At 38.7% G+C, this 22,748-nt stretch overlaps 1 pseudogene; it reads left to right on the forward strand.

Moving 5' to 3' along the window:
• The first annotated feature begins 3,373 nt into the window (after window positions 1–3,373).
• On the forward strand, window positions 3,374–14,072 carry LOC129063918 (DNA damage-regulated autophagy modulator protein 2-like; annotated as a pseudogene).
• Window positions 14,073–22,748: the final 8,676 nt, after the last annotated feature.

Here is a 22,748-nt window from a genome sequence, read left to right on the forward strand (position 1 = left end):
AAAATAAAAAATATCACTTTTTATTCTATTTTAAAACCAAAGTTTAAATTGTTTTTGACACTCTATGCAATATGTTCTGAGTATTTAGAGAAGGTGGGAGGTGATAAAAATATTGCCACATGTCCTCCACACACCATCTTGACCAGGTTGGGTAATACAGTTTCAGCAGTAATTGGTGTGGATGCCTCTCCTCAAAAATAATAAACTGAATTTCTCTCTCACCTACAGGAATGGGGAGTCAAAGTCGATATTAAACAGTGTTATAGAAAAGGCTATGCACTATTCATTGCAAACATGGGTTTTCAAGCTAAGATTCATCCCCAGTACCTACAAGATGTATTAATCACAGTTGCTGTCATTTCCATAGTCCGTACTAAAGATCAAGCAACACACCATGTGGCCTCCACTCCCTCTCCCATGCCACAGGTGATTAAAATGCAGGTAAGCAGAGAGAGGTGAGTGGAGGCAGAAGAGGGTATGGGGGGATAAATAGTGATAGAAAAAATTTAAATTTTAAAAATAAGATATAGGTGGGCTTCTGACCTATTTCATCAGCTATTCAAAAATCCAAGATGTGACCTAAGGCAAAAAGATATTCTGGCAAACTGGAACCTCTTGTGAATTTAACTGGGAAAACAGAAAATCAGGAAATTAACAGTAGAAGCAAAAGTTTAAAGATTGACATGATGTAGAGTTTGGGACATGAAAGGCCGTGGCATGGAGAATCACAAGGAAATAATCTAGGAGCTGAATTTTAAACATAAGGCAGACTAGATGCAGAGATAGAGGACGGAGAGAGTTACTTAATTGGTAGAGATAAGAATTGCAGAGAAACAAATGCGGAGAGTAGCAGTATTTTCTGTTAACCACAGCAGTGTCCTTTGGCCCTTTCTGGATTCCTACGCACAGTGCCTTTCCATAACAGGGGCTCAACAAGTAAGTTGGAAGAATGGATGTTTACCCTCACAGCAAGTGAGGTTACCTCTTTGCTTAAAGTAACTTGTCTGAATCTCTGCTCTTCTAACAGATCCTCTACACCACCACTCAATAGAAACTGCTTAAACCTTGCCAAGGAGTTTACAAACACTCATGTAATGACTTACTCTTAATCTCCATTCTCTTTGACTTACTGAGTCAGTCCTTTGGCTCTTGTGGTGCAATACTGTCCTAGTTCTCCTGCCTCTGACCACTCTGCCTTGGCTGGTTTCTCTTCCTCTTCTTTCTTTCTTAAGTGTAAACAATCAGTATGATCTGTCTTCACCTCTCTTCTAGCTCTATTCTCACTTCTTACCAAGTGAGCTATTCATTCCCATTACTTCATGTACAACCTCTATAGAGGTAACTCTCAAATCTGTATCTCTGAGCCCACATCTCTTGAGCCCACAATTGGGTCCTTGAAGCTCAAACAACACTCAATAGACTTCGTATTTCCCCCTAAACCAGTTCCTTCTCCTGACTTCCTTCTTATTGCACCACCAATATCCTAGTTGTAAAATCTGAGTTATTTTGGGTGGCTCTCTTCTTCTTTTTCCATCATCTAATCAGTGGTAATCTCCAGTTAATAATTGCTAACCCTCCTCTACCTCCAAAATCTTCTGTTGCTTTCCATAGCTTACCAAAATGTTTTGTGGGTTTATTTTAAAGGGCCCCAGAATTCAGAATTCTCTACAACATGTTGCCAACTCATATTTATAGTCTTATTTCCCATGATTCTTTTGTACAGTGAAAATTTTTGATTTACCATCATTTTACATATTAACAATTCATTTAAGTTCCATTTAACCAAAAGATAACAAAAGATTTTTTTAAAGGTTTTATTACATTTTTTGTGCTAAGTTGAGCCGACAAATCTGTGGAAGTGAAGAGAGAAAAACCTGTTTATTTTCCACCCTCTCAGTATGTGCTTAGAAGATCAAACTCAGAAAAATATTCCCGTGAGGAAATATCCAAGTACAAAATATATTGCATTTTAAGCCTATCAGGCTGTCTTGAGAACTTTAAAATTAGATGAATTCTGTGTAAGATAAAACTTGTGGGAGAACCTGGCCAGTTGAGGGTGTTTTAAGAGAATGGTTGCCTAGCAGAGCCAGCTAAATCCTAATGAATGCAGTATCTTTTGGAAATAGAAGCAACTTAGGAACTTCATTGAATGTCTTTTTAAAATATATTTAAAGTAGATTAGTGGTTGCCAGGACTGGGGCAATTGGGAAATGAGGAGTGATTACTGATGGGTATAGAATTTTGGGAGGGTGTGGCAGTGAGGAAAGAAACTTTATTCAGTACAGACAGCACAGTTGTGGAAGAGCTCAATAGTGTTACAGCTCAGTTATGAAGCAGCACTGCTGTGAAATAGCATGGCTGTGAGGAGGCCGGGGGCCATGCTCCTCTTTGGCTAGACAGCTGTGCTCTGCTCTGGTCTGCTCCACCTGCTCAGGTCTTGGTCTGGTCTCATCTGCTCTATACCACTCTGCCCTGCTGGAATTTCTTTTTGAGGTGATGGAAATGCTCTAGAATTCGATTGTGGTGATGGTTGTGCAATATTGTGACTATGCTAAAAATCAGTGAATTGTATACTTTAAAAGCGTGAATTTTATGATATGAAAATAAATACTTAATGTTATTGATTATCAATTTGTCTTGCTGCTTGAGGTTTTGCCAATTCCCTGACTTTCAAGAGTGTGTTTTCTGCTATAAAACAAGAGATTAGGCCTGGCTGGTGTGGCTTAGTGGACTGAGCACCAGCCCATGAACCGAAAAGTTGCTGGTTCAATTCCCAGTCAGGACACATACCTGGGTTGCGGGCCAGGTCCCTGGTTGGGGACATGAGACAGGCAACCACACATTGGTGTTTCTCTCTCACATTGATGTTCCTCGCCCTCCCTTTCTCCCTCCCTTCACCTCTCTCTAAAAATAAATAAAATCTTTTTTAAAAACCAAGAGATTATTTTAATCATATTGGCTAAGATTTACTCAGTATTCACTGTGTAAAAATGGTTTATGTGCATTATTTTATTTAATCATCGTAACAGTCCAGCCCGCAGACTCCAGACTCAGCAGCCAGCTCTGATGGCTCGTCCTAGCAAGCAGTCACCACTTGGAGAAGAGAGCACAAGGAATTCATCTGATGACCAATGACATTTAAATATTTGTGAAATTTAAAAATTGTAAATGCAGCTGATTCATGATCCTCAAAGAAAGCGGAAAACATAGGATTTATAAAAGGTGCAGGCTTGGGCAGATCTGAAGACTGATACTTTGTAAACTTTAAAATAGGAGCTGGAAATATAATGGTGAACAAAACAGTTGGTTCCTGCTCTCACAAAATTTCAAGTTTACTAGAGAAGATAAAATCAACCTAACAAGTAACAAAGACTCATTTGAGATGTAGTGGTTTCAGCAAGACCTCAGTTTCTTTCCTTCAGCCCTTGTAATTTAGGTGGCTGTTCCTTTCATATTTTCATATATTACTGTCATAACTCTCCACAATGTTGACTCTGCTTTGCCTTGTATCAGTGGTACCTCCAGAAAAATCCTTATTTGGGGCAATGTTAAATTTTGCTGCAGTTTTATGCATTGCTACCATTTAAAGCAAGTTCATCCTCTAAATCCTGAAGAGACTTGTATCATCAGATTAAACAAAGCTAGCCTTGTACTTGTTTTTCTGAGTTGTTTAGGACTTTCTATGTGACAGACTTCCAGAAAACAACTTTTATGACTGTATGCAGTAGGGCAAAAGTAGTTTTACAATTGTTCATCTGGAAATAATATAATAATTAATAATACAAGAATAAACTCTGTGTTTTGTGTAGTCACAACTATAAACCTATTTGTGCCCCACCCTATACACATATGTGGAGCTGTGCTTACCTTTGGTGTGGAATTATTATATATGTTTGTTCAGGACATCTTTTCCTACTGAATGAAGCCCAAAATTCATGGCAAACAAGGCTTCCAGATCAGACTACTGTTGCTTATCTAGTGTGGAGTAAGGACATTTAGCACGCTGACTTGCTCATCACTTTTGTACTTTGCCAGTTTCGGCACAGATGTAGCACAGAAACTCCACTGGAACTACAAGGACAAAGATTATGTGTTTCACATGATCATTACTGCAGCAGAATGGCCTGTGTTCTGTTCTTTTCTTTTTTTAATGAACTAAACTCTTTACTTTATTCAGATTTCCTTAGTTTTTCCACAGTATCATTTTACTGTTTCAGAATCCCATCTGAGCTCTCACATTACATTTTGTATTTGTCTTGTCTGCTTAAGCTCCTCTGAGCTAACAGTTTCTCAGACAGTCTCTGTTTCTGATGACCTTGACAGTTTTGAGGAGTATTGGTCAGATATTTGTAGAATGTCCCTCAATTTGGGGTCATCTGATGTTTTCCTTAAGGTTATACTGGTGGTATGGGTTTTTGCAAAAGAGACCACAGAAATCAAGTACCATTCTTAGCTAGTTCTATTTCAGTAATGAGTAATAATATTTCTTATGAGTAGTAGCATTAACTTCAGCAAATTGGCTAATGACTTCATGAAAATTATCTTTGCTTCCTCATAGTCAAAGGATATTTGACTCATAATTGGTCAAAGAACACTTTTTTTCATCTGTAATTAAAATGTACTTTAAAAACTACAAATTTGCATTGTGGTAGTCAGTAGTTTAACTTAGTATTTGTGTTTATCCTTCCTCACCCCTATTCTTTGAGGCTAAGAATTTATCTAAAATGCTGCACAATCTCTTAATTTTTTCCATTTAAAATTATTTTATTGATTATGCCATGACAGTTGTCCCAATGTTTCCCCCTTTGTCCCCCTCCACTCAGCTTCTCCCTCCCACTCCCTCAGGCAATCCTCACACCATGGTCCATGTCCATGAGTCATGCATATGTGTTCTTTGCTCTATGTCCTATGCTGTACTCTACATACCCATGACTCTTCTGTAACTACCAATTTGCACTTTTTAATTCCTTCATGTTTTTCACACATCACCACATCCCCCCTCCCATCTCACAACCATCAAAATATTCTCTGTATGTATGATTATTTTCTTGTTCTGCTTGTTTATTTTGTTTCTTAGATTCAGTTGTTGATATGTGTGTATTTCTTGCCATATTATTATTTGTATTTTTCATCATCTTCTTAAAGAAGACCTTTTAACTTTTTGTTTAATGCTGGTTTGGTGGTTTTCTATTCCTTTAGCTTTTTCTTGTCTGGGAAGCTCTTTATCTGTCCTTTGATTCTAAATGATAGCTTTGCTGGATAGAGTACTTTTGGTTGTATTTCCTTGCTTTTCATGACTTTGAATATTTCTTGCCAATCTCTTTAGCCTGCAAAGTTCCTTTTGAGAAATCAGCTGACAGTCTAATGGGGGCTCCTTTGTAGGTTTTCTTGCTGCTTTTAAGATCCTCTCTTTGTCAGCTTCTCAGACAAAAGAAGGCTAAAAGAATACATCTCCACCAAGCGAGCATTGCAAGAAATGCTAAAGGGTCTGCTTTAACAAGAAGAAATAGAGAAGGGGGAGGGAAACCCAGATACAAAGGGGGAAAATGGCAATGAATAAGTACCAATCACTAATAACCTTGAATGTAAATGGAGTAAATGCTCCAATCAAAAGACATATGGTAGCTAAATGGATAAGAAAACATGACCCACATATATGCTGTCGACAAGAAACCCACCTCAGAACAAAAGATATACACAGGCTGAAAGTGAAGGGATGGAAAAAATATTCTATTCAAATGGACATGAAAAACGCTGGGGTAGCAATACTTATATCAGACAAAGTAGACTTCAAAACAAAGGCCATGACAAGAGACAAAGAAGGTCACTACATAATACTTAAGGTAGTAGTTCAGCAAGAGGATATATATAACTCTTGTAAACATATACGCATCCAAATAGGTGCACCTAAATACATAAAAAAATATTGGAGGACTTTAAGAAAGAAAGAGACATCAATACAGTCTTTGTAGTGGATTTTAACACCCCACTGTCAACAATAGATAGATCTTCTTAAGAAATAAAACAACAACAACAAATATATTGCAGCATTGAATGACACTCTAGATCAAACAGACTTAATTGATATATATAGAACATTTCACCCCAAGAAGCAAAATATACATTCTCTTCAAACACACGTGGATCATTCCCAAAGACAGACTATAGTAGGACACAAAACAAGCTTTAACAAATTCAAGAAAATTGAAACCATATCAAGCATCCTCTCAGATCACAATGGCTTGAAACTAGAAACCAACCTCAAGAAAAAAATCAAACAAATTCAAATGTGGAGGCTGAATAACATGTTATTAAATAATGAATTGGTTAACAATAAGATCAAGGAGAAATTTAAAAGTAGCTGGAAACAAATGAAAATGAACACACAACAACCCAAAACCTATGGGACAAGCAAAGGTAGTCCTGGAAGGAAAGTTCATAGCAATATAGGACTGCCTAAAGGAGATAGAAAAATCTCAAATCAACAACTTAACCCTAACCTGTCTTAAAGAACTAGAGGAACAACAACAAACAAAGCTCAGAGCAAGCAGAAGGAAGGAAATAAGATCAGAGCAGAATTAAATGACATAGAGACTAAAACAAAGGGTCAATGAATCCGGGAGCTGTTTCTTTGAAAAAAGAAACAAAATTGACAAACCATTAACCAGAGTCATCAAGAAAAAAAGAGAGAGGACCCAAATAAATAAAATCAGAAATGAAAGAGGAGAAGTATAGCTGAAATACAAAGAAATACCACAGAAATACAAAGGATTGTAAGAAATTACTGTGAACAACTGTATGACAAGAAATTGGACAACCTGGGTGAAACAGATAAATTTCTAGAAATACATAATCTTCCAAAACTGAATCAGGAAGAAGCAGAAAACCTGAATATACCAATAACAACTAGCAAAATTGAAAGAGTAATCAAAAAACTACTGACACACAAAAGCCCTGGACCAGATAGCTTCACAGGCTAATTTTATCAAACATTCATAGAAGAACTATTCTTCCCAAACTATTCCAAAAACATTCAAGAAGAGGGAAGACTCCTAAACTCTTTTTATGAGGCCAATATTATCCTAATCCCAAAACCAGGTAAAGACATAACAAAGAAAGAAAATTATAAGCTAATGTGTCTGATGAACATGGATGCTAAAATCCTCAACAAAATATTGGCAATCCTGATCCAGCAGTACATTAAAAAAATCATACACCAGAATCAAGTGGGATTTATCCCGGAGATGCAAGAATGGTACAATATATGCAAATCAATAAATGTGATAAATCACATAAACAAAATGAAAGAAAAATCACATGATCATATCAATAGATGCAGAAAAAGAATTTGATAAAATGCAGCACTGATTTATGATAAAAAAAAGACACTCAGCAAAGTGGGAGTAGAGGACCTATACCTCAATATAATAAAAGCCATATATGAAAAACCTACTGCGAATATCATAACTCAATGGTCAAAAAATAAAAGTGTTTCCCTTACATTCAAGAACAAGACAAGGGTGCCCTCATTCACCACTTTTACTGACATAGTACTAGAGGTCCTAGCCACAGTGATCAGACAAGAAGAGGAAATAAAAGCCATCCAAACTAGAATGGAGGAAGTAAACTGTCATTATTTGCAGACTACATGATAATGTACCTAGAAAACCCTATAGGCTCCACCAAACAACTACTCAACCTAATGAGTGAATTCAGCAAAGTAGTGGGATACAAAGTCAATATTCAGAAATCAATGGCACTTTTCTACACCAATAATGAAATACCAGAAACAGAACCTAGGGAAAAAATCCCAATAAAGTACCTAGGAAAGAATTTAACCAAGTAGGTAAAAGACATGTATTTGGAAAACTACAGAACACTGAAGAGAGAAATTGAGGAAGATACAAATAAATGGAAGCATATACCCTGTTCATGGATTGGAAGAATTAACATCATTAAAATGTCCATACTACCCAAAGTGATCTATAGATTCAACGCAATTCCTATTAAAATACCAGTGATGTATTTCATAGATCTAGAACAAATACTTTTGTTATATGGAACAAAAAAAGACCCCAAATAGCCACAGCAATCTTGAGGAAGAACAAGGTTGGAGGGATCACAATACTTGATATCAAATTTTACTACAAGGACACTGTAATCAAGATGGTCTGGTACTGGCATGAGATCAGGCACATATATCAATGGACAGAATAGAGAGCCCAGAAGTAAACGCATGTCTCTATGGTCAATTAACATGTGACAAAGGGTACACTAGCATACAATGGAATGAAAATAACCTCTTCCATAATGGTGTTGGGAAACCTGGACTAGTGCGTGCAAAACAATGAAACTAGACCACTCACCCATGCCGTGGAATAAACCCAAAGTGGATGAAAGACTTAAATACAAGTCATGATACCATAAAAGTCCTAGCAGAAAACACAGGGAGTGAAATTTCAGATATCCCATGTAGCAATATTTTTGCCAATATATCTCCTAGGACTAGGGAAATAAAGGAGAAAATAAACAAATGCAACTATATCAAACTAAAAAGCTTCTACATGGCTAAAGAAACCATCATCAAAATGAAAAGGGAACAAACTATATGGGAGAACATATTTGCCAATGATACATCAGACAAGGGTTCAACTACAAAATATATAAAGAACTCATATGACTCAACACCAGGAAGACAGACAATCCAATTAAAAAATGGGTAAAGGACCTGAATAGAAAATTCTCCAAGGAGGGCATACAGTTGGCCCATAGACATATGAAAAAATGCTCAACATCACTAACCATAAGAGAAATTAAAATTCATTTGCAAATTAAAATCACAATAAGATATCACCTCACACCTGTTAGAATGGCTATCATTAATAAATCAACCAACAACGAATGCTGGCAAGGATGTGGAGAAAAGGGAGCCCTAGTGCACTGTTGGTGGGAATGCAGACTGGTGCAGCTCCTGTGGAAAACAGTATGGAATTTCCTTAAAAAATTAAAAATGGGACTGCCTTTTGACCCAGTGATCCCATTGCTGGGGATATACCCCAAGAATCTTGAAACACCAATTTAAAAGAACTTATGCACCCCTATGTTCATAGCAGTGCTATTTACAATAGCCAAGTCTTGGAAACAGCCTAAGTGCCCATCAGTAGATGAGTGGATTAAGAAACTGCAGTATACTTACACAATGGAATACTATGCAGCAGGTAGAAAGAAGGAATTCATACCTTTTGCAGCGGCATGGATTTAACTGGATACTATTATGCAAAGTGAAATAAGCCAGTCAGTGAGACAAATACCATATGATCTCGCTTATAAGAGGAATCTAATGAACAAAATAAACTAATGAGCAAATAGAACCGGAGACATGGAAATGAGGAACAGCCTGACAGCTGCCATAAGAAAAGAGAGAGTGGGAGAATGGTGGAAATAAGGGGAAGGGATTAGTGAAAGAACATGTATGAATGACACATGAACACGGACACAGTGTGGGGTTTGACATGGGAGTTGGGTGGTCTGGGTGGAAGAGGGGAAAGGGGGAAAACTGAGACAACTGTAATGGAATAAACAAGAATTAAAAAAAAGATTTTCTCTTTCTCTTTAACCTTTGGCATTTTAATTATGATGTGTCTTAGTGTAGGCCTCTTTGGGTCCATTTTATTTGAGACTCTTTGTGCTTCCTGGACTTGCATGTTTATTTACTCACCAAGTTAGATAAGTTTTCTGTCATTATTTTTTAAAATAAATTTTATTGAATATGCTATTACAGTTATCCAAGTTTTTCCCCATTTGCCCCCCTCTGCTTGGTACCCCCATTCCCTCCAGCAATCTGCCCCCTGCTTAATTCTAGTCCATGAGTCATGCGTGTAAATTCTTTGGCTTCTCCATTTCCTGTACTATTCTTAACATCCCCTGTCTATTTTGTTTGTTTTTTTAAGATTTTATTTATTTATTTTTAGAGAGGGGGAGGGAGGGAGGGAGGAAGAGAGGCAGAGAAACATCCATGTGTGAGAGATACATTGATCAGTTGCTTTTTGCACACTGCCAACTGAAGACCTGGCCCGCAACCCAGGCATGTGCCCTGACTGGGAATCAAACCAGCAATCTTTCAGTTTGCAGACTGGCACTTAGTCCACTGAGCCACAGTCCCCTGTCTAATTTGTACCTACCAATTTATGCTTTTTAATCCCTGTAGCTTCACCTGCATTCTTCCCCTTCCCTCTCTCAGCTGATAACCCTCCCAATGATCTCCATATCTATGATTCTCTTTCTGTTTTGGTTGTTTGCTTACATTGTTTTTTAGATTCAGTTGCTTATAGTTGTGAACTTGTTGCCATTTTAATGTTCATAGTTCTGACCTTGTTTTTCTTAAGTATGTCCCTTTAACATTTCATGTAATAATGGTGTGGTGATGATGAACTCCTTTAGCTTTACCTTGTCTGGGAAGCACTTTATCTGCCCTTCCATTCTAAATGATAGCTTTGCTGGATAGAGTAATCTAGGTTGTAGGTCCTTGCTTGTAATCACTTTGAATACTTCTTGCCAATCCCTTTTAGCCTGCAAAGTTTCTTCTGAGAAATCAGCTGACAGTCTTATGGGAACTCTTTTGCAGGTAACTCTCTGCTTTTCTCTTGCTGTTTTTAAGATTTTTTTTTCTTTAACATTAGGCATTTTAATTATGATGTACCTTGGTGTAATCCTCTTTGGGTCCAACTTGTATGGGACTCCCTATGCTTCCTGGACTTGTTTGTCAATTTCCTTCACCAAATTAGGGAATTATTCTTTCATTATTTTTTCAAATAAGTTTTCAATTTCTTGCTCTTTCTCTTCTCCTTCTGGCATCTCTATGATTTGGATGTTGGTACATTAGGAGATGTCCCAGAGGCTCCTTAGACTATCCTTTTCTTTTTTTTAATTCTTTTTTCTTCTTGCTGTTCTGATTGAATGCATTTTTTTCCCCTTATGTTCCAAATCATTGATTTGATTTTCATTTTCATCCCTTGCACTATTGGTTCCCTGTAGATTTTTCTTTTCTTCACTTAATGTAACCCGCATTTCTGCCTGGGTCTTTATTATGTTGTTGCCATACTCAGTGGGTTCTTTGAGCATCTTGATAATCTGTGTTTTGAACTCTGCATCTGATAGGTTGGTAATTTCCTTTTCATTTAGTTTTTTCTCTGGAGTTTTGTTCTGTTCTTTCATTTGAGCCATATTTCTTTGTCTTTTCAATTTGACAGCCTCCCTGTGTTTGTTTCTGTGTGTTGGGTAGAGCTGCTTTGACTTCCTGTATTAGTAGCATGGCCTGTTATAGAAAAAGCACCTGTAAATTGTGTGGGGTGGAGCCGTAGGTGATAGCCAAGGGGGGACAGTGCTGCTGCCTGGCTTCTGGAGGTTTTCCCTGGGGAACATTGTCTCCCAGCATTTGCCCTGTTTCCGGTCACTTCACTTTCTCCCCGTATGCCACCAGTGCCCTTCCAGCTTTTGCTCTGGTGCTGAATCCCAGAGGGGGTGGGTCTGCATAAGTCCTAAGTCTGTGCGGGCCCATTAAGAGCAGTTTCCTGAAAATCTGACAAGTGTCTTCCTCCACTGCAACCCCCATTGATTTTTATAGCCAGAAGTTATAGGGATTTGTCTTTCTGGTGCTGGAAACCTGGGCTGTATGATCTGGCCTGGGGCTGGGATGGCTCACTCCCAAGGTATCCCTCTCAATTTTTATCCACCACATACGAACGTGGGACTGCCCATTACACTGCCTCTCTATGCCACACTGCATCTCTTCGACTCTCTGCCTGTCTCCATGTCTCCACCCCTCCTATCCATCCTGATGAATGTGGCTTCTTTAAATCCTTGGTTGTTGGACTCCCCTACAGCTTGATTTTATGACAGTTCTGGGTGATACTTGATTGTGGTCCAGTTGTAACTTTTTCTATAGTTGTTTGTGCAAGAAGGCAAAGCATGCTTACTTATGCCTCCATCTTGAACAGAAGTCCATATGTGTCATTATTTTTTCAAATAAGTTTCCAATTTCTTGCTTTCTCTCTTCTCCTTTGGCACCCCCATAATGTGAATGTTGTTGGTATGTTTGAAGTTGTACCAGAGGCTCCTTAAACTATACTTATTTTTTATATTCTTTTTTCTTCTTGCTGTTCTGACTGGATGTTTTTTGCTTCCTTGTATTCCAAATCATTGATTTGATTCTCAGCTTCACTCCCTTTTCTGACGGTTTCCTGTAAATTGTTATTTATTTCAATTAGTGTATCCTTTATTCTTTATATTCTGAATCACTGATTCGATTCTTGGCTTCATCTTCTCTAGTGTTGATTTCACATAAATTATTTTTTATTTCAGTATATCCCTGATTTATGACTGGTTCTTTTTTATGGTTTCCATGTCATTTTTTTTTATGCCGTTAATGTTCCACTAAGTTCATTGAGCATCCTTATAACCAGTGTTTTGAACTCTGCTAGATTGCTAATCTCCGTTTTATTTAGTTCTTTTTCTGGAATTTGTTCTACTCTTTCATATGGGACATATTTCTTTGTCTCTTCACTTTGGCAGCCTCCCATTGTTTGTTACTATGTATTAGGCAGAGTTTCTAAATCTCCTGAGCTTGGTCAAGTGGCCTAATGTAATAGGTGTCCTGTAGGGTCCAGTGGCATAGCTTCCCTGTTCACCTGAGCTCAGCACTCCAGGTACATTCCCTACCCTACTCTGTGTGGGCTGTGTACAACCTCCTGTTGTAGTTGAGCCTTGATTGCTGTTGGAAGATCAGTGGGAATAATTAACCCCCAGGCCACTCAGTTGCAAAGATTGCCTGTGACCATCATTGAGGACCAGCTATGCAAGGGCCCACCCCATGGAGCAGGACTTACTTCAGTGGGGCTCTGATGCCTGCTGAGTCTGCCCCTTGAGTGTGTCATTTATGGAGGTGATTGGGTGGTGCTTTTACAGGGCTCAAAGCTGTCAACCAGGTGTTCAGGCTCTGGGGCCTCCCAGGAGGTTCAGGCCAAGGTGAGCAGCACCTTTGTTCTGCCTGGAGCCTCCTGGCCCAAGCTACAAAGTGATCTGCAGATGGCTTCTACTTTTTCTGGCCAATGCTGCTTATTTGAGAGCTTTTAGGAAAGTCTGAAGCATGATCCAAGATAGGCTCTTTCTGTGGAAAAGCCACTGGAAACAGTTTGGGTGGGCCTGAAGGTTGAGTGGGGCTGTGTCTCAGGGAATCACCAGGGTGAGGCTAGCAATGTGAGCTAGGTTAATGGAGTCTCATATATGGCACCTGCCATCCAGCTTTGTGAAGAAAGGGCTCAGAAAAGGAACAATAGCTTCTGCCAGCACTTCTGTTTGGGAGGAAGCCACCCCTCCAGCCCTCGCCCTGATGCCAAATAATTCAATTCCTCCCCATATGTCTCTGGTGCCCTTTGAGCTGATGCCCTAGCATTGGAGCTCAAAGGGAATGACTTCCTTAAGTCTATATGGGGGCTCTTTAAGAGGAACGCCTGGGACTCCAGAAGCTCTTTGTCTCACTTAGTCAAAATCCTTACTGCTTTTCACAGCCAGAAGTTGTGGGGACTTCTCTTTCTGGCCCCAGAGCCCTGGGCTGGACTGCCTGGTGTGGGGCTAGTACTCCTTGCTCCTCAGGGTGGGAGGGACCTCTGCAACCAAGATATCCCTCCTAATTTTTATATACCACATGTGGATGTGGGACCAGCCTATTCAGCATCTATGCCCCACCTACCAGTATCACTGTGGCTTGTTCTTTATATTCTTAATTGTAAGACTATAGTTTAGCTAGATTTCAGGCAGTTCTAAATGATGGTTGTTCTACAGTTGAGTTGCAATTTCGATGTGGTTGTGGGGAGATGCAAGTACCACATTTATCTACACTGCCATTTTGACCAGAAACCTGTCATTTTCTTTCTTGTTTTATTCCTAACTTATATCTGTGATTTTCAGAAAATTTCTTTAGGGATGGAAGCCAATTTACATAGATAGCCCTCTATGACACTGTTCCTTGCCATATTAACAATAAAGGAAAATATCTACTTTCCAGAGATTTATAATGAAGGGATAAAATATTTCTGTGAAGATTATGATTCTCAGAGATTGAGGAAATATTCACAAGTTACTTTTTCTGCTCTGAAATTTTCAACCAATTAAGACTGACAGTGACATTGATGGGTACTGATAATCAAGAGACATGAATTAAGCCATTTCATAAGTTATTTTAAAGGATATTTTCAAGAGGACCATATAAAAACATTTATGCTTATACTTTTTCCTCACAGAAAATAAGTCCAAAGGACTACCAAAAAATCCCCATAACATCCTTATGAAATGGGTAATATTATGCCGTTTTAAAGGAAATTAAAGCTTGAAGAGGTTAAGTAACTTGCTAGGGTCACTCAGTAATTAAGTGGTGGAGCCTGGATTTGAACTATTTATCTGACCCTAAAGCCCATTATCCTAATCACTGAGTCATCAAAGAGCCAATCAGTGTTTTGTGCAATTGAATTTATTAAGTAAATTAAGTTTGTTTGGCAAAATAGCTGGAACAACTTGCACTGCTCTAGAAGGTAGAATAGAATTGGAAACCAAAGGAAATTCTGAAATTTCTCTACCTAGAAATCTTAGGAAGTCACCTACTGCCAGCCTCTTGGTGAAAGCTTTTTCTTAAGGCACAGGGAAGGAATATCAAGTCAAGGGTTGATATCCATCCTTATAAAGCCTCTGGCTGGCAGGAATCACCTTCTAAAAAAGCATATCCACTAACCTGGTGCATTCTCACAGGGCAGAGAAAATGCAAGGAGGAAAGCAATTAAGTCCATGGAAACTTGCAAAAGAAACACTTAATTTTTCTCAGAGTTTTTCTTTTTCTGAGAAGTTTTGGATTGTGAACTTTTGAAATCACGGATACTAAAATATTTAAGGGGATCTGTTGCTTTTTAAGGGCATTTGTTGCATACTTAAGGGCATTTTTTTGCTTTTCAGTTTTTATTCCTTCAAAGTAATATTTTGAAAACTCTGATAGCCAGATTTTCTAAAAATTAACCTTAAGAGCAAAGAAATGCAATTCATCTATAGAGGACAAACCACGTGGCACAACCAGCTCAAATGCAAGAGCCATGCTCCATGTGCCCTGCTACTTTCACATTAGAAGGAAATATTATGGTCTGTTGACTTACCGGAGCTTCTCAGAGTTGAAAAAGATCTTAAATCATGTAATTTACTCTTTTCCAAACCCTGCCTGAAGATGGGATGTAATTGGAAACTCACTATTACACAAACTATCTTTTTATTATTATGGAAATCTGTGTATTTTTACTGACTTTGATTTAATAAGACTGTAGTAGGAACAGGCAGAAGTTTGCTTTTTTCTCTAGAAATTATTTTTAAAATACTTATAACTCTATTTCAATGGTTAAGGACAGAGAAAAGAGAAAATCTAAAGGTCCTATAACCAAGGAAATCATAATTTGATCTTAATGATTAATATACATTTAAATCCAACTTTATAATAAGTGGCAACTGATGGAAATAACTCATTACATAAGGACGTGTCAAAATTTCTTGTTGAGGAATTTTAGTGAGTTTTTCTGGCTTTCTTATAGTAAATAAACATTTTCTTTTGTCTATCAAGAGAACTGTTAGTTAAGAATATTACTTTATTTTAGCTCTGAAAGAATCTTAAAGAAACTCAATTAAAAATGTTTAACCTCTGAGAATCCACTTTGCTTTAAATATGAAATATCAAATATGATAGTATAACAAACAAATCAAGTTATACATAATTTTTTTCAATCTAAAATAAAATGATACATTAATAAGGGAAGTAAATTTTTATAACATTTAATTTAATTTTTAAAAAAGTTTATGGTGGGTCTCATTACTTTTCTACAACCTCCTTATCTAAATTCTTGTTTATTCCAAGGCCTGGATAGAGCATAGAAGCTATAAGCAGTCACAATTAAATAGTTCCCTGAATTTCCTTTCATGCTCTAAAATGCATACCCCACTTCTGGTTGTTTTCCAAATTATACCTAGAAAATGAACTGAGTTAAAAAAAAAAAAAAGGAGTAACTTGTCCAACCAAGATGGAAGCATAGGTAGATACACTTTGCCTCTTCACACATCCAAAAGAAGGGCAACAACAAATTTAAAAACAAAAAATAACCAGACTGCCAGAAAATCAAACTGTGTGGAAGTCTGACAACCAAGGAGCTAAAGAAGAAACATTCACCCAGAGAGGTAGGAGGGGCAGAGATGGGGAGCCAGGGCGGAGAGGACACATGGCAAGGCAGCAACTGGAGGACCAGGCAGGTAAGACGGCAGCTGGTGGCTGGAGCGGTCCCACATTTGTGTGCAGATAAACTGGGAGGAACAGCTGGGGATCAAAACAGAACACACAATCCAGGGTCCCAGTGTGGGGGAAGAAACCTCAAAACCTCTGTGAAATCCTGTGGAGGTTGCAGCAGGAGGTGAAACACCCAGCCTCACGGAGAGTTCATTGGAGAGAACCACAGGGTCCTAGAATATACAAACCCACCCACCTGGGAATCAGCACCAGAAGGGCCCAATTTACTTGTGGGTAGTGGGGGCAGTGACTGAAAGCCGGCAGAGAGCTGAGCAACTGGCATTGTTCCCTCTCAGATCCCTCCCCAACACACTGAGTCATAAGGCAGCGACCTGGGTTGCCCTGCCCTGGTGAGTACCTAAGGCTCCACCCCTTCCAATGGAACAGGCATGCTGAGACAAAGAAATATGGCCCAAATGAAAGAACAGATCAAAGCTCCAAAAATAGAACTAAGCAATGAGCAGAAGGCAACCTATTAGATGCACAGTCCAAAACACTGGTAATCAGGATGATCACAAAATTGGTTGAGTATGGTCGCAAAATGGAGGAAAAAGTGAAATATGAAATAAATAAATAATGAAAAAAATGAAATAAAGAAAAATATAAAGGGAACTAACAGTAAAGGGAAGGACTCAAATCAATGACTGGGAGCAGAAGGAAGAGATAATCATTCAACCAGAACAGAATGAAGAAACAAGAATTCAAAAAAAATTAGGAGAGGCTTAGGAACCTCTGGGACACCTTTAAACTATCCAACATCCAAATCATAGGGGTGCCAGAAGCAAAAGAAGAAGAGCAAGAAATTGAAAACTTATTTGAGAAAATAATGAAGGAGAACTTTCCCAATGTGGCAAAGGAAATAGACTTCCAGGAGATCCAGGAAGCTCAGAGAGTTCCAAAGAAGCTGGACCCAAGGAGGAACACACCAAGACACATCATAATTATATTACCCAAGATTAAAGATAAGGAGAGAATCTTAAAAGCAGCAAGAGAAAAGGAGACAGTTACCTACAAAAGAGTTCCCCTAAGACTATGAGCTGATTTCTCAAAAGAAACCTTACAGGCAAGAAGGGGCTGGGAAGAAGTATTCAAAGTCATGAAGGGCAAGGACCTACATCCAAGATGACTCCATCCAGCAAAGCTGTCATTTAGAATGGAAGGGCAGATAAAGTGCTTCCCAGATAAGGTGAAGTTAAAGGAGTTCACCATCACCAAGCCCATATTACATGAAATGTTAAAGAGACTTATCTAAGAAAAATGATGAATATCAGAAACTATGAAGTAAAATTATAACAAACTCACAACTATCAACAACTGAACCTAAAAACAAAAAGAAACTAAGCTAACTACTAGAACAGGAACAGAATCACAGAAATGGAGATCAGAGGGGAGGGGAAGGGAGGAGAATGCAGGAAAAGGTACAGGGAATAACATAAATAATAGGTACAAAATAGACAGGGGGAGGTTAAGAATAGTATAGGAAGTGGAGAAACCAGGGAACTTATATGTATGACCCATGGACATGAGCTAAGAGGGGAGGGGTGGAGTAGAGCAGAGGGGAATAAAGGGGAGAAAAAAATGGGACAACTGTAATAGCATAATCAATAAAATAATATTTTTTAAAAAAGAGGAACTCACCTCCATTAAACTCTGTCATTAGGCCACCAGGGACCAAAGCAGGCACTTGAACCAGAGCTCAACAGGTTCAGGATGGCTGCAGACCAGAAGTTCAGGACGTGGTGGCTGGCTAAGAATGGGCTCAGAGCATGACTGAAGGAGGAAAACTTCAGGAGCTGGGTAGAGTGGTCAAGGCCAGAGTGAGGTCTGGCAGATTCCGTGACAGTTTGTCAGTTGCTTTGGTCATCATTAGCTTGAGACAAAGAGGGAACCCCAACTGGCATGGCCTACCTGCCCACCCTCTTTTGGTGGGAGCAGGGGGAAGCAGCTCATTTAGATTTGAGGTGGCCATCTAATCTTTTTTTTTTGACAGTCTCATCTTAGGGTTCACATATCCCCATGTCTGAACTAGAAGACTCCACAAAAGATGAAATTATCATCTGTCCATAAGCCTATCACATGAGAAATAACCACCTCATCCCTCATGATCCCATCACAGCATTGAGACCCCAGTTAAGTGGCTTTAATAGACAGAGATTCCACCTCTCAAAGCTCACATTCCACTGAAACAGCCCCTACTCTTAATGTCTGAGAAAGTAACAAATGCCTAGAAAATCCCAGGCCCTAAGGAAGTACTTAACAGTACCTGGCACATAGTGAGAACCCAATAAATGGTAAGAGCTATTGGGCTGGCCAAAAAGTTCATTTGGCTTTTTCCATAAACTGGCTCTAATAACACTTAGTTGTCTTTAACTTCACTCAAAACAATTTTGTTAGATTGTATTGTGACAGCTGTCATATCACAAGTATTTTTTAAAAACTTATCAAAATTGGTGAATTTTTGTGTAGCCATTTTAATATTGAAGATGAAAGAAAATACACAATATTTTTGGCATATTAGGCTTTATTATTTCAAGAAAAGTAAAAACGCAACTGAAACACAGAAAAATATTTGTGCAATGTATGGAGAAGGTGCTGTGACTAATCAAATGTGTCAAACGTGGTTTGTGAAGTTTTGTGCTGGAGATTTCTTGCTGAACGATGGTGCTTCATGGTCGGGTCGACCAGTTGAAGTTGACAACAATCAACTGAGACTTTGAGGACAATCAGTGTTACACATGGAGATGATATCCGACATACTCAAAATATCCAAGCCAATAAAGTTATTGGTGAAAATTAAAAATGTGTCTTTTATTTTATGGAAAAAACTAAACAGACTTTTTGGTCAATCCAATATTATTATTATTGCACTAACATTGGTATAGCAAATAGTTTACAAAACTTCTCCCTCAAATGAACTTTCTGACTTAAAATATAATGAGATATAAGTAGCTGTTGACCTTCATGGACTCCAAGAGAGCTGAATATAAATTAAAAGTTCAATTTTCCATCTTTTAGACTCCAAGGAAGTTACAGAGAAGTCAGTTATTTTCTCTTTTATGCTTCTTTTATGCAGCACCTAGAAGATATTTTTATCATAGCGCTTATTACACTGCATTATGTCTTTCATTGTATTATAACTATTTGTTTTCATATCTCTTGCCTACTACCTGGTAGGTTCTTAAAGAAAAGGATTGTCTTATTCATCTTTTTAACTATATAGGCCTACCACACTATCAAAATTTAATAAATACCAGGTAAATGAGCAGATGAGTGATAAATGGCCTATGTCCAGCAAAGGTGCTATTTCTGAGGCTTAGGCTTGTTGAGAAAGGAAGAGAGAAGTTCTAACTTTAAAGGCTTTCTTTTCAGCAGGGAAGCAAAGTGGTGTGGATATCTGACTGCCTCTCTCCTGTCACATCACGCTGACAAGCCCCTCTGCCCTCCTTTAAATGAAGATTAAATATTGTAATTTGAGCTTTTAGGGACTGGTGCTGATTCCAAAAGTTAATTTGATAAAATACACCAACAAATTGTTTGTCAGGCTTCTGAACCAATGACTGAATGTCAAGATGTTGAGTAATTTCTAGATGTTCATTTCAATTCCAGCAGTTTTAGATCTGTTTAGTAGGGTTTTTCCTAAGATTGAATTCCTATCTTTACTTGGTAAGACCTACTAATCTGTTAAAGGGGGGTATTTTTTTCTTGCCTTATAGTTGAGCTGTTTGGTTTGACTAAGATAAGCAGAAACTTAATGTGAAGTTTAAGATCTCCCACAGTCAATAATGCCCCCTGTAATATTTGCATACACTAGAAAATGCCTTCCATTTGTGTTATACCAGAATTCTGGTACTGGTCCGAAGTTTTGCACTGCCAACAAAGAAGACTGTACTTCTCAGATATAGACGATGAGTGATGCTGGCAGAGCCATACCTGGGGCCATATCACATGCCTTCTTCATGTCACTCCACAAGAGAAGGGAATATGCCCTGTAGGGTCTCTTTGTTGCTGAAAGCTAAGAAAACAGGAAAGGTCCCGTATTAAATGCTGCCCTGATTTAGCTTTGCTCTCTGCTATAACTTCTCAGGAAATGGCAATGAAAATTGCCAGATTATCCCATTGTAGGACTAACTGGACCTAAAACTAGATCAGGCATCAAGTGGATAAATTTGATTGTCCACATCACTTAATCTCATTTCCACTCTCACAGAAAAAGCTTCCACTTTTCTAAAATGGTATCTGAAAGCTAAATCCAAACTGCCACAGCTGTCCCCCTGGCCTCTTATCATTGCCACCCCAGACAAGTGACCATCTCTCAAGAGCTACCACAGCTCAAAGGCTTGCCCAGTTCTGCTGGCTGTACTAAAATGTAACTGTTAGACAGTCCAGGGAAGGAGAACAACAGCATACTACCAAATTCTGTAGCCCAGGATAACTTCACCCTTTTTTCTTATACACTTCATAAAATACACTTACATTTTTAGAAGAAAATCAACACCAGGATCTGTCCTCCCTAATTCCATCTCCATATTCTCCCCCCAACTTCCTTCTTAAAATTTTAATTACTTAGACAGAGAGGAAGAGAGGGAGAGAAACATCAATGTGTGGTTTTCTCTTACATACCCCCAGCTGGGCTGCAACCCGGGCATGTGCCCTGCCTGGGAATCAAACCAACAACCCTTTGGTTCACAGACCAGCACCCAATCCACTGAACCACACCAGTCAGGGCTCTTTCCCCAGTTGTCAAACAGTATCTTCAGCCTTCACTTATCTTTCCCTGGGGGCTATCCTCCCAAGACTTTAATGACTTTTGAGCACCTATAGGATAAAATCTAAATTCTGTAACACAACACATGCGACCTTAATCTTCTCTTCTAGTTTTAGTTCTCACTTCTTCCCACAACCACATACACTAGTTGTCAAATTATTCACATTAAGTGCCCTTTGAGCTCCCTTCAACCTCTGTACTTACATTTTGTTGGGTTCCTTCTCTTAACTATGTATATACCTTGACTGCTCATGATGTGTGAAGTGCCTAGTACTGTGCCTGAAACATAGCTATTGCTTTAAAATATACCAGGTATCATTATTAATACCTCCTTGCTTCAGTACTTAAAAAAGAGTATGTCATGCCCCCACTAAAACAAACCCTTGATCCTCTGCTTATACTCCAAATCCCTATCAAATTTTCATACCTGATAAGCTGGGCTAAACCATGAAATAATAAAAGTCAATGTCCCCCAACATACCTATGGTGATTGTAATCAGTACAGTGGTTGCCTCTGGGGGATGGGAATTAAGAAGCGGGCATCAGAGAATTTCTGGAGTGATGGAATTGTTCTCTATTTTGATTGGGGTTTTGGTCATAGGAATGTACATATTTGTTCAAATTCATCTAATTATACACTTAAGATCAGTGCATTTTGCTGTCTGTAAAATGTAGCTTAATTTTTTTAAAGTCATAATCCTATTTTATTCCCCTAAATCAGATACAAAAATCTCAAATGTCTACATGAGCTTGGCAGGTAAGGAAAGTATGTAGTGGGCTGGGCAGAATACAATAACGAGAGTTGAAGGATGCTAGCAAACTGGAGAGAGTATGGTCTATCCAGATCACATGGACAATACATGCACAAGCAAAACCTGTATTTAGTAGGCACCTCAGATGTTTTGATTATTAGCCAAGTTTGTGATACCCTGTGCTGTCACAGAGCAATTAATACTCTCCAAAGTGGGATACACAAGATGATCTATTGAAATGTAGGAAGATAATAGAACTTTCTTCTATTGTTTTTCATGTTCATGTTTTTTTATTCATCATTTCATTTTAGAACAAACAAAAGAACCCACAGAGGGAGTATACCACATTTATCCTGCATATTCTGTGCCAAGTCAAGCAACTGAGGTCTGAGGTATAGGACATTCCAGTGTATAGAATGTCTGTCTACTTAAGACTCCAGTGAGTAGACAGACACGATGCAGGGATGAGCACTACTCCACTGTCAAGACTCAGCCTCCATGGAAGAAAGCAACACTGCTACAACCATTGTAAGTAAGGAACAAACTTCACTGCACATTTCATTCTGAAGGAAAAGGAGAGAGCACCATGGAAATCACACCCTCTCCAATTCTAAAGTGCAAGCTGAATTCAGTGCTAAGTGATTCTCTGCAAAAGAAAAAAGAGCTAGTGTGTGTGTTTGGGGTGAGGAGAGGGGGAGGTCTTCCCAAGGCCCATGACCCAGTCAGGCTGCTGAAGCCTCTGGGATAGTGATGCAGTGATGAGTTTGTTCAGAGAAGCATGCCAACTTACTGATTAGCTGCCCAGTGTGGTAAAAGGCAGGCACGCCTGTAAAGCCAGGGTGAAGGCAACCCCTCTCTGGCTTGGCAG

This window comes from Pteronotus mesoamericanus, unplaced genomic scaffold (assembly GCF_021234165.1).
Source record: "Pteronotus mesoamericanus isolate MK-2021 breed Mesoamerican mustached bat unplaced genomic scaffold, CSHL_Meso_final contig_164, whole genome shotgun sequence".
In the NCBI taxonomy this organism is placed as follows: Eukaryota; Metazoa; Chordata; class Mammalia; order Chiroptera; family Mormoopidae; genus Pteronotus; species Pteronotus mesoamericanus.